This window comes from Nicotiana tabacum, chromosome 6 (assembly GCF_000715075.1).
Source record: "Nicotiana tabacum cultivar K326 chromosome 6, ASM71507v2, whole genome shotgun sequence".
Lineage (NCBI taxonomy): Eukaryota > Viridiplantae > Streptophyta > Magnoliopsida > Solanales > Solanaceae > Nicotiana > Nicotiana tabacum.
Window position 1 is genome coordinate 4,138,805 of NC_134085.1, and position 13,051 is coordinate 4,151,855.

Below are 13,051 nucleotides of genomic sequence, written 5' to 3' on the forward strand. Positions count from 1 at the left end.
AGGAGGTGTTGTTTTAGAGTTAATGTGGCTTCATTGTCATCCCTCGATACTGGAGTGCGACGTGATGATATTTGACCTACCTAACCCATTGAGCAAACCCTGTTCTAATTAGCTAAAGGTATAAACTAAACATCATACTCAAGAAATTCATAAATATGTCTTAGGATTACTGAATTCTAATATAAACGTTGACATGTTTGAAAAACTGTACCCACTAACAAGTCATGATCCTCTGCTGAAAATCAGAGTATATAAGTATACGAGAATTTTCCTGGAAGAATATAAAAGCCAAATGACAAATAAAGATCTAAAAAGGGCACCAATATCGATAGAAACAGTCAACGATTAACCAAGTAATTCTACTGATCTACTTCTAGTCATATGCCTCGTCACCTACAAACTCAACACCTCCCACATGATGTCGGCCTAAACTGTCTAAGTACCATCAAATAATACCCAAAAGTCTCATTGACAGCCCCCTAAGTGAAGAATAAGATTAGCATGGTCTATATTATAAATATAACAAGTGGAGCAGGTAATCCACAAAAAACACATTAAATAATCTGTAAACTAAAATTGATTATATGTCACGACCCAAATCTCCATCCATAAGATGTCGTGACGACACTCAGTCTCTAATACTAGGTAAGCCTAAAAGTTGCAGAATAACTAAATAACAACAGAATTAACAACTAAACCTTAACAATATCAGTATATATATAGGTAAAGCTGGAAACTGCCGCTCGACATATTATAATTAAAATCAACAAAATTGAGTATAAACATCTCCCAAAGACCTAGTAGTCACAAGTCACAAGTTCTAAGGAGTGGTTCTAAGTGTATCCATACATTCATATCTAGGAAAATAAAGAAGAAACAACATAAAGAGATAGAGGGGGACTTCGAGGTCTGCGGACGCAGACAGATATACCTTGAAGTCTCCGAAGCAGCAACAAGTACTCTCAACTAATAGCGAGGTTGGTAGGAGGTACTTGGGTCTGCACACAAAACATGTGTAGAAGAGTAGCATGAGTACACCATAACGGTACCCAGTAAGTGCCAAGCCTAACCTCGGTAGAGTAGTGACGAGGTCAGGTCAGGGCCCTACTGGTATCTAATAAACAAGGCAGAACATACAACAATATAATGAAGGAATGAGAATTTAACAACGAGAAGTATAGGAAGATAACAACATAGCACAGAGGGATAAACAATAGGGGTGCTCCTGAGGTACCTCCTCATAGTCCCAAAATTAAATACTCGATAGGGGATCTTCCGAGGTACCGCCTTGTAGTCCCAAAAGTAGATATGTAGCGGTAGATCTCCCGAGGTACTGCCTCGTAGACCTAAAAGGAAATATGCAACGGGGATCTCCCGAGGTACCGTCTTGTAGTCCCAAAAGTAAATATGCAATAGGGGATCTCCCTAGGTACCGCCTCGTAGTCCCAAAAGTAAATACACAACTCGAATCAATGGAAACAACAATTAGCAACAAGAAAACCTACAGTTTAAGACTAAATACAAGTCAAGAAATAAGAATTCAACTAAGCATGCTGCACAGATTTCAAAAAAGCATTTAAGATATGTAGACATGAGATATTAGGATAAACAGGATAACTACACATGCTGTAATAACTCATTTAAGATATAAAAGTTACTATTCAGTAAAAATCGAATTTACAACAATTAGCCCGTGTACGCACTCATCACCTCGCGTACACGGCACTCGCATATCATATAATTGCCACAATAGTACCAAATCCTAAGGAAATTTCCCCCACACAAGGTTAGACAAACCACTTACCTCGAACCAAGCACAATCAGTCAATAAGAATGCCCTTTCCTCGCCTTTCCGACTCCGAATGGCCCAAATCTAGCCAAAAGCAATTACATACTATAAATATAACTATAATAAGCTAATATAATTAATTAAATCAAGAGTTTAATAAGAATTTAGAAATTCGCCCCAAAAAGTCGGCTCGTGCCCACATCTCGGAATCGGGTAAAAATCACAAAATATAAACACCCATTCCATCATGAGGTCACCCATACCAAAATTACTCAAATCTGATTGACCTCAAATTTTTCTTCCAAACATTTGACATTACGGACCTACTCCAATTTCCGAAATCAGAATCCGATCACGATATAAAAAAAGTCCACTCCTAATCAAACTTCCCAAAAATTTAACTTTCGTCATTTCAAGCCTAATTTAACTACAGACCTCCAAATCACAATCCATACATGCTCCTAAGTCCAAAATCACCTAACGGAGCTAACAGAACCGACAAAACTCCATTCCAGAGTCGTCTTCACACAATTCCAGCTACGGTCAAAATCCTTGACCTTAAGCTTCTGTTTTAGGGACTAAGTGACCCATTTCACTCCAAAATCAAAAAAAATCCTCCTGACAAGTCACATAAGCATAAAATAAAACAGAGGAAGCAGTAAATAAAGGATCGAGGCTAATACTCTCAAAATGACCGGCCGGATTGTTACATTATGAAAACTGAATTTAAACTGATAATTGAAAATTAAAATAGCATTTATATTTAATAACTGAAACTAAAGTTGAATGTTGAGTCTAAAATTGTTATCTGAATTAAGGATAAAAATTGAATTATGTTCTTAAATTGATAACTTTTTGAAAATACTCATATCCCAGACCGAAAGTAGTGCCATGCTTAGCAATCTCAGTCGCATCTAAGTTGGACTTAGGATTGTTCTCGAAATTCTCAACTTCTTTAATAATTTCTTCTAGTATATCATCTTCCTCTAAATCTATGTCCATTTCTTGCATTGTCTCGTTGCACGTCACAGTCATTGGTTCATCAAGATAGGTAATAGTAATGCTGTATAAGTAAAGTAATGAGAGAAAATAATAGTAATAAGTGTTGATTCATAAGGAAAGTCAAAAAATGCCTTGATAAATTGCACAATCGTTTTGAACATTGGAGATCTTATTGCGGGAATTAAAAATACGAAAGGAAAATCATTTAGTAAATAAAAACGGTGCATGCTGCTTGTTTTAACGTTGCTACCCCAAGACTCGTCGGGCTCTGGTTGTCCTGATGGTCCAATTATTGAGGTGTGCCCCTCTACTTACGGCCTGTATGGAAGGGCCTTCCTCCCCCTCCTCCTCGATAACAACACAACAATTCATGTCATTATCCTCTAAGAATAAGTTTTTCACAACTGTCAGTGCTTCCTCTTCTTCCGACCCATAGATAACATCGGCCGATTGGAAAGTCTGCTCCAAATGTGGTATTGGCTGGTCCAGCGGATAGTAAGGACCGCATCATGGTGGAAACTAGTGGTTGAATTCCTCCTAGGTGTACTCATATCCCAGACCGAAAGTAGTGCCATGCTTCTTGAGCTTTATGGGCTTAGTGATTCCTTGGAGGTTCTTGCCGAGCCCTTTGCCAGGTTCGTACCCACTCCAATTCAGTATAATCTCGATCTTGTTATCCCACCATTTATCTTTGTCAACGGCATGTACCCGTTCGATGTGATGGTAAGTCTCTCCTCCCAGCTTAATGGTCTGGCGACTGTATATAGGATTATTACCGTCACCGTGAATGATCACTTCCTGGTGATTCCATTCAAATTTTACCGCCTGATGTAGTGTTGATGCTACAGCCCCTGTAGCATGAATCCATGGCCATCCCAATAGTATATTGTAAGACGCCGGCACGTCTATCACTTGGAAATCAATGTCGAACCAAGTAGGCCCCATTTGCAAACACAGACTAATTTCCCCAATGGTGGACGTTTGGGAACCGTCGAAAGCTTTCACATTGATGGCTCCATCCTTTATCTCGTGCAGTCCCTTACCCAACTTCTTGAGTGTTACCAATGGACAAATGTTGAGACTGGAATCCCCGTCGATCAGGATCCTAGTGATAAAGTAGTCTTCGCATTGCACAGTGATGTGTAGTGCTTTGTTGTATCCCAACCCTTCGGGTGGCAGCTCATCCTCATGAAAAGTGATCTTGTGACTCTCCAATACTTGTCCTACTATGTTATCCATTTCTCTGCCGGTGATGTTGCTTGGTACATATGCCTCACTTAGTACCTTTAACAGAGCATTCTTGTGTGCCTCAAAATTTTGTAGCAAAGCAAGTATGGAGATCTACGCCGGTGTTTTGTTCAGCCGGTCGATGATCGAATATTCCTTGGCTTGTATCTTTCTCCAAAGATCATCTGGACCCATCTCAATGATGGGCGATCGATTGGAGGCCTGCTTTCTTGACTCAGCTAGGTGTTCCGGGGTATAGACCCTACCAGTTCTTGTCATACCCTGTTCAGCAACAGTTTCCTCAAACCTAACATTGCCTTTCCTCCTTACCTCAGTTGTATAGTCCCATGGTATAGCCTTTGTGTGAAATGGAATCACGGCTAACATCGCTACTGGGATCAATGTGGCTATCTTCACCCCGAACAGAGCATGTCCCTTGGGTGGTAAAACTGCAACTTCGAATGGTGTAGGTGCATTTGTTGGTGACATAAATTTGACCTCAATCGGCGTTGATGTCTTTGCAGATGACGTTGTTTCAAACTCAAGTGGCACAGGCATATTTACCGCAACATCCCCAAATGGCTGAATCTGGACTACGATTAGATTAAGAGTAACTATTGACTTCTTTGGGTCATCACCTTCTGCAATCAACCCGATTGATCCTTCGGGATCCCAATCATCCTCTATTTCAATCATGTGAACGTCTCCACCCTTATGGTCTGGCATAGGGTTATTGCGGACATTCAGAGTGGGATCCTTTGACACAATAATCTTGTTGTCAATCAAATCCTGGATCTTGTCTTTCAGAGAACGACATTCGTCGATGGTGTGTCCCTTCATGCCAGAATGGTATGCACAGGATTTGTTTGGGTTAACCCACTGAGAAGGGTTCTCAGGAGTTATAGCAGGGATAGGGGTGACATAACCAGCAACTTTGAGTTTTTCGTACAACTGGTCAATAGGTTCAGCAATGCCTGTGTATTGTTTAGGAGGTCTACGATCGAAATTTGGTCGAGGTCTAGGGAAGTTTTGGCGTGTAGGAGGTGATTGATAGCGGGATGGTTCAGTATTGTAGGCTTGGTAGACATGTATGAGTTGGGAATATCTGGGTGAAGTAGGCTGATATGTGGGAGGTAGGGGTGATTGATAAGTGGGTGGTGGAGTTTGATAGGAGGGTAAAGGTGCTTGCTAGTTCGGTTTAGGGTGATATGTGAGTGGAGGTATTGGGTAGGTTTGCTATTTGATAGGGGATTTGGTTCTCTGTGCCACCATTATGGCTCCTACGTCCCTTTTCTTGGACATACCACCGCACTGTAAGGCCTTATTTGCGGCTTGCAGGGCCTCAAAGTTTGTAACCATGTCGATTTTGATGCTCTCTTCAATCCTTTCACCCATCTTGATAATGTCAAAAAATTTGTGGCTCTCGATCATCATTAGTCGTTCATAATACTGCGGGTCCTGGGCTCGAACAAAGAATTTGTTCATTTGTTCCTCTTCTAAAGCAGGCCTGACCTTAGCAGCTTTGGATCTCCAGCGAGTAGCATACTCGCGAAATGTTTCTGCGGGCTTCTTCTTCAGATTCTGAATATAGAACACATCTGGCGCATTCTCCATGTTGAACCTGAACCTGTCCATAAAGTCGGACACTATGCTCACCCAACATGACCATTTCTTTGGATCTTGGCTGATGTACCAGGAAAAAGCATCTCCTTTCAAGCTTCTCATGAAAAGCTTCATGCGGATTCTCTTGTCTTTCCCTACTCCAACCAGCTTGTCACAGTACATTCTTAGATGGACCCTTGGGTATCCTGTACCATCAAACATTTCGAACTTCGGAGGTTTGTACCCCTCGGGCAGTTCAACATCGGGCTGTATATAGAGATCTTCATAGTTCAGCCCCTCAATTCTTTTGCTTCCTGGCCTTGAATCCGGCTAGTCAATTTCTTAAATTCTTCAGCCAGATTCTTGATGAGAAAGTCTTTATCATCAGACTCGGGCACGCTTGAGATGGGTTGGGTGGAGTGTGGTATAGTCTCCACGTGGACGGGGGTGTTATGAGCGGGTGTGGAAGTGGTCATTTGTGGAGTTTTAGGGTTCTGGGATGAGCAACGGAGTATTGTTCGAAGTATGGCAGGTGTTGCAGTGGTGGTGAGGAGCAGGATGATTTTGTGGCTTTGGGATATTGTGTGTGGGGTTCTGAGCATTTGGGAAATTAACATCCGGAGTGGTGAGGGAAAATGACAGATTTACCAGATTCCGAACCTGATCAAGCTCTTCTTGGAATTTCAACAGTTTTTGTTCGAGTTGGGATGCATTTTCTTTGGAAACTTGAGTACCATGCCCATGAGTGACCTCTACCAGTTTAGTTGAGTTCTCCTTTCTAGCGTTGTTCAAATCTTCCATCTTCCCTTTTTTCTTGTCTTTGACAGGACTAAGAGGAGGAGTAGGTGGAGGGGCCCTGGATCTCGTGGAATAAGATGATGTTGCTAGAGTGAATGAACTAACCTTTGGGGAGGGGAATAATAAAAACAAAAACAAAGAATAAAACAAAAGGTAACCAAATTAGTGAGGATCATAAAAAGTATTGCAGTATTTAAACACATAGTGCGGGAATTTAAATCGTGTCCTAATTTAGGGACCTCTTAGTGCCCGAGGTAGGCTTAGCGACAAATTGATTTGGAGAACTTAGGACGCTAAATGCCTCATTTTATTGATAAAAAGTAGACAAATCCCAAATTGACACTAAATAAACAGGAAATGAAAGATCACTAATGGTCGTTGGCCTTATTATATTTTGTAAAGCGAGAAAAGAAAAACTCATATCTACTTGGTCCTAGAAGGACCTTCCCCAGACTTGGCCTCTTTGGCTCCATCGAATAGCTTCACCAACTCGCGAAGTCCCAGCAATAGGTAAGCTCTGGCTAGGTGTCCGCCCTCGTTTCCTTCAGCATTCTGGCAATCCTCGATTCTTTTGAGAAATTTCCTTTCCAACTCTACTAAACCCCGCTCCAAGTATCCCAGTCGCTTGTTGGCACTGACAGCCATGTCTTTCCACTCTTCAATCAGCCTTTGGTGGGCTTCTTGTATCTCACAATGCTTGCTTTCACATTCCCAAATCCTTTTACGCAGCTGATTGTATTTGACCTGTGCCTCGACCCTCTCGTCTATGATCCTGTGGCCCCTAGCAAGTCCTGGCTGACCTAGACCATCGTGATTAGATTCTAACCAGCCCGAATAGTAGGGAGTGCAACCAACGTGGTATCTGTCTGGTTCGATAGTATCTCTTCCCATGATGATCTTGCAATGCCACATATCTTGAGATTGGCACTTATAAGGACTGTCATCGGCCCGGAAGTGACTCATCTTGTCGACCCTTGGTATAACCTACTTCTTACCAGCCTGTCTCATAACTCGAAGAGGGATATAAGGGTAGGTTCTTCTCAAACTGATTAATATCAGAAACAGCGCGTCTCTGGATCAGGCGATAAACTCCTTGGTAGGGAACCATTTGAACATCCATTGTATTTTATCCTCAGTTAGGCTTTCAAATAGCTCTAACCATCCCTTGGCGTCTTCTGGATGGGCGAACATGTTGGGCATGTTGTTACTTCGCTTTGGATGGTGGAAAGCGATATGATCGTCCCAGTCTCTTCGCTGAATTTCTTGTCGGTATTCACCCCTTTGGAGGTGTTTTACGAGCCAGAGCTGGAGTAGCAAATTGCAGCCCTCGAAGTGTCTGGCTCCTTTTTGACACTTCTCCAAGGCTCGGTATATCTCTGCAATGATCATAGGCACAATGCAGAATGGTTGCCCACCAATTCCCTCCATTAGAGTTTTGGTGACCATAGCTAGCCTGGTGTGGATCCTTGCTTTCTTCATTAGAAACACTATTATCCCTAGGAAGCAAAACACGAAGACAAAGACCCTTCGGTAGATATATCCCAATGATGTGAGGGCGAACTCGTCAGGATAAGTACGGTAAGATTTGTTGTGACCGTACCTCTCGTACAAATAATCAAAGGGAATATACGACTCTTTCAAGCATGTCAAGTTTGGATTCTTCTTTAGGCCTATCATTTTGAGGAAACCTCTTCCCTTGCGATTTTCCGGCATTAACAAACCCGGAGTTTCCCATGGTATACCAGCTAATCCTCCTATTTCTTCTAGCAAGGGTGTCATTTCAATGTCCCCAAAGCAGAATACAGCCCTCTCACAGTCCCAGAACAAAGTAGCAGCTTCTATGATCTTGTTGTTGGGTTGAATCTCCAGAAGAGAAGGTAGATTACCCAGATATTTTCGGACAAGAGTCTGATCACTGGAATGAAGATCCTCCCACCAGCTTAGCAATTTTGGGTGGATGTTGGTGATCATGCCGAATCTGGGGACTTCGTGCCTCATATTTCTGCAAGACAAAAGGGTTAGGCCCTTACCCCCACCAGACTCGACTATTAAATATCAATAATTGGCATAAAAATATTTAGTTCTCCAAATAAATGCACAAAACATGGTAGTGTCCGTTTGGGTTTTAGGGAAACCTAGTGGACTTTGGACAAGGCTATCTTAAAGAGTCATTATGCGGACAATATAATTGACTCGGCTAGGTTTGACCATGATGCATGCACAGTTCACACAAAGTAAGGTTTCTACAGGGTTTTAGACTGGTACCCTTGAGCGGACAACTCAAGGGGGAAAGGCGCGGAACCATCGATTACACCGTTGATCGACTGGTTTTACCATAAATACGCCTTTTCCAGATTTAAAGGGGTGATAATATCAGAAGAGCGCAGCCACTCATTATAAGCATTGCTATGGTATTTTGTTTGGCACGAGTGGAATATGATGTTGATCATGATTATGCAACAATTAAAGCAGGTTGTCACGCATTTGCACGTTAGGAAAATAGTAAATACAACAGTTTTTTCATAATTTAAAGCTGTAGTAAACGAAAGTAGTAAAGGAAAGTAATAAGGGAAAGAAGCAAAAGACAAGTCAGTTTTGCAATCGAAAAGAAAAATTGAATGCTTGAAAGAAATAAACAGATAATTGCGCATAAAGAAGCATAAATTCACAATAATAGTCTGAAATGGTAAAAGCCTAAGAATCCCCAGCAGAGTCGCCATGCTATCGGGCCCCCTTTTTTCTCGCGGAATCGGGTTTATGATATTTGGGAGGACAACTCATTCCCTTTTAGGAATTGGGTTTGAATTTGAAGAGTCGCCACCTAATGATTAGGGTGCATTAGGACACCAAGAGAGTTTGATTTGAGTAACCAGAGATAGGGTAAGGGCTTTAAATTATCCCAAGGGGAAGGTTTTAGGCACCCCTTAGGATCCACTAGTGTGGTTCCCGGCCAGACTATTGTTGTGAACTTAGGTGCAAATAACACGTAAACAAACAAAGCTTCAAATAAAAGGGGATTTTCACATAAGGGTTTACAAACAAATAAAGTGGGGAAGAACTAAAAGAAAAGCTGATTTTTCTTTTAAAAAAAAGAGTTTGAAATTCCTTAAAAGAGATAAGAAATAAAGAAAAGGGGTCCTAGGTTTATTACTAGTAAGGATCACCCCACACAACGTCCGGTAATCACTCCTCAATGAGGGGCGACACGTGACGTTATCGCGTGGTCATCATATCCATATCTACCATTCTCACCCCGTTAAAGTATTAAAGCATGGAATGGTCTCGTTTACTCATTGCATGCTATTACCCGTCCCAATCCTGTCAGTCCCAGAGGCATTTAGGACTACTAATCCTAAAGGGAAAGGATATTGGCTTATTTGTAGTTTCAAAGGTAAAATTCTAAGGCGACATGCAAGAACATATATAACAAATTGGGGGAAAGCACACAACAGGAAAAAGGGCTCAGATATACCTCATTTAGTCAAAGAAGCACGTAATTTAGCATGTCTTGCATGTACTGTTTAGGGTCTGATTAAATACTGAATGTGAAAGAACTTAGAAGTTGAGGTAGACTGATTTGTTACACATTTCAGATAACACTACAACATTTAAGGCCTCCAGCCACCCCTGAAAAGTGTGGCCTAAAGTGTCAAGAAGTGTAGTATTTGATCAAAGACAACACTTTATGCCTTTAGGCTACGCTTTTATGGGGGTGGCCGAAAGAACCGTAACCTTTGACCTATGGCCACGCTTATTACGCATCGCCTTTGAAGCCACGCTTCAAAAGTGTGGCCAATGCGGTAAAAAAGCTACGCTTATATTTTCTCTTATAGACACACTTTTATGACTTAAAACTACATGTTTAAATTGTTGTCTTTGGTTCTTATAGACCACACTTTTAAAGCGTGATTTCTAAAGCAACAATCATCAATCATAGCGCCAAATTGATTGTCCCTATGGCCACATTTTCTAAATGTGGCAATTTTGTGTATGCTTTAAAATATTTATTTTTGCCACAATTGTATGGTTAACAAATTTTAGTTGCCTACAATAAATTTTGTATTCATATTTCTTTCAAGCATATACATTATGATCTCAAGCATTAAATAAGATAATAAGTAACAGAATAAAATGCATATACTTGAAATAGACATGAACAAAGAAATATAATTTCTGTAGTATTGCCCATATTAATAAAGCACTACTTCAAGTTCGCCGGCAATAAATGCTACAAACAAATTTTATTCATATAACTATCAATATTACTAAAAACATCACAATTCTTCAAAAAGTCTTCCCCATTCACTTCAATAGGTCAAATTGATTTGTAGCCACCACTTTCAATTGCATCACCCGCATTTTCCTACACATACAAAATAAAATTAAAAATTAGAAAAAAACATACATATAATATGCAGAAAACTTTGCCTAGATAACCCACAAAGTCCATACGAAAGCGTATGCATAATAGTAGCATGTAGATCTGAAAAAAGACAAGAATCATTGAATATCTTCACAAGCTTGCTTAAACAGAGTCTCAAACCCAATCAAGAAACTGATAAGGTGTCTATAACACTGAGAAAAAGAATCAAACTGCTTACAGTATACACATGAAATAGTCAAAGCTGTCAATTTATACCACAACAAACCATTCATCAAAGCTAATTGAAATGCATTGAGAAAATTTAATAGTAATCTGGACTCCAGTTTAAGTAGGTCTAATATTACCTTCAGAACACACACATACACATAGAAAGTGCGCGATCAAGAAGTTCTATGTATTGTAAAATATTATAACAACTGATATTAGGTTTAAAAATCTCCACTATTATATTAGGAAAAATCATCTTTTTTTATGGCCGTTTCAAATTGATTGTAAACGACCTAAGGGCATTCCAAATGTAGAAGAGAACCATTTAACACTTCTTAAATATTTTACATAATAATAGATTAACCAACCAGAAAAACCTATAGGAAAGAAAACAAACAAAACATTCTAGAAAGTACACGTTGCAACGAAGACCAGAGTAAGGTACCAAGTCTACAAAATCTTCCATTTGCGCTCCACAATATTTGTGATCATGGATATGCAGTATGCAACACTCAATGGATAATCAGAAATCGATAGATAACTTCGACATAATCTTTATCAATTTTCCCGTGGGCCATTGCCCCAACCTCCAAAACAAGGTTCATGTCCTTGTTGATGCCATTAATATATTCCTGAATATTCATCAGCTTCTCAGAACTATGAGAGAAGCCTATCTTTTGACAGTCAATGGGTAGGTGCTTTGAAACAGGGTTTCCTATAACACATAACAGTTTCTCTTGCTTACCAACAGCAGTTATGCTCCAGTTTTGTAGCAGTTGCAACATAATGTCAGCAAATCGTTTAAACGTCCTAGGGATACGAACATATGTTTTACTTCAAATAGGTTACCTTTCTCATTCTTCACATACAAAGCTTTTAATCTTCCAACTTTATTCACTTGGCTATCTAAAATTGAAAGCATTGCCTGATGAGCAATATCAGGTCGATAATCAGAAGGGTTTCGATTATTCTTCTTAAGAAAGTTGGAATGTTCATCTAAGTTGAGAAGTTGGTAAGTCTTTCCAATTTTAGCAACTTCCAGAGAAGCTCTTTCTATTTCTAAAACATATTTTCCAACCATTCATTCATAACTCATGTTATGTAACACAACTATCAAAAGCAAATATTTTACCTTCTATGAAAAGCAAATAATTTAGAAAAGCATGGTGTTGTAAGTTAACCTGAGGTATTTTCAATAGTGTGAAATATAAATACCTTTCCAAGACTCGGAGCATGAATTGAGCCAGAAGAATGTGGCAGATTTTGGCCTCTCATAGCTTGTGCACTACTTGCATCAACAGGTGAAGGAAGATTAGATCCGGCACACCCTTGCATATCATGAATATCCAGTCCAGGGTTATTTTGTAACAATTGAATACAAAAGTTTTGCATTTCTTCTCTCATCATTTCCTTCATTTCTTTCTTCAGAGAAATCATTTCATTAGCATGTTTTTTTTAAGCTTGTTGGTTTCCTCATCTTTTTCCAGAGAGCTTATCGTGACCGATCTACCATAGCATCTAATCCGACCAGGCCGCTCTTTTCCAAACACAATCCTAAATGCATCATCTGGTGTTTCTCCGAAACTTTGATGATTTTGAAGTTCAGACTGTCAAAAAAAAATTACTGAACATCACTTACAAGTCAAGATAGAATGGGCACTAAAATAAGTTTCAACAAGTCAGGTTATATAAATACAACAAAGAGGATTTATTAAATAAATAAAAACAGTTTGATAATGATCCCTCTATAGGCATACTCAAAACTATGCAAATTAGTGAAAAGCAGCTAAATTCCTAGAAACCTAAAGCACTTACACCTGTTTCACTCGGTCATATTTCAATATATTTGATTTAAACTTGATTCTCACATCTCACTAAAAAATTTGCCATTAGGCATATGAGTGTTGCCACTAAATTTACTTCTTGTAAACTGTTTGCATTATATACCATATCGCATTGTAGCAATCATCTAAGAATGTTGGTTCTGGAAGAAATTGGAAATTCAGGAAGCGAGTCAAGCACCATAAAAGAAAAAGAAAGAA

General features: G+C 39.7%; 1 pseudogene; it reads right to left on the reverse strand.

Annotated features, from left to right (window-relative positions):
* Positions 1–11,281: 11,281 nt before the first annotated feature.
* Positions 11,282–12,090, reverse strand: LOC142181661 (uncharacterized; annotated as a pseudogene).
* Positions 12,091–13,051: the final 961 nt, after the last annotated feature.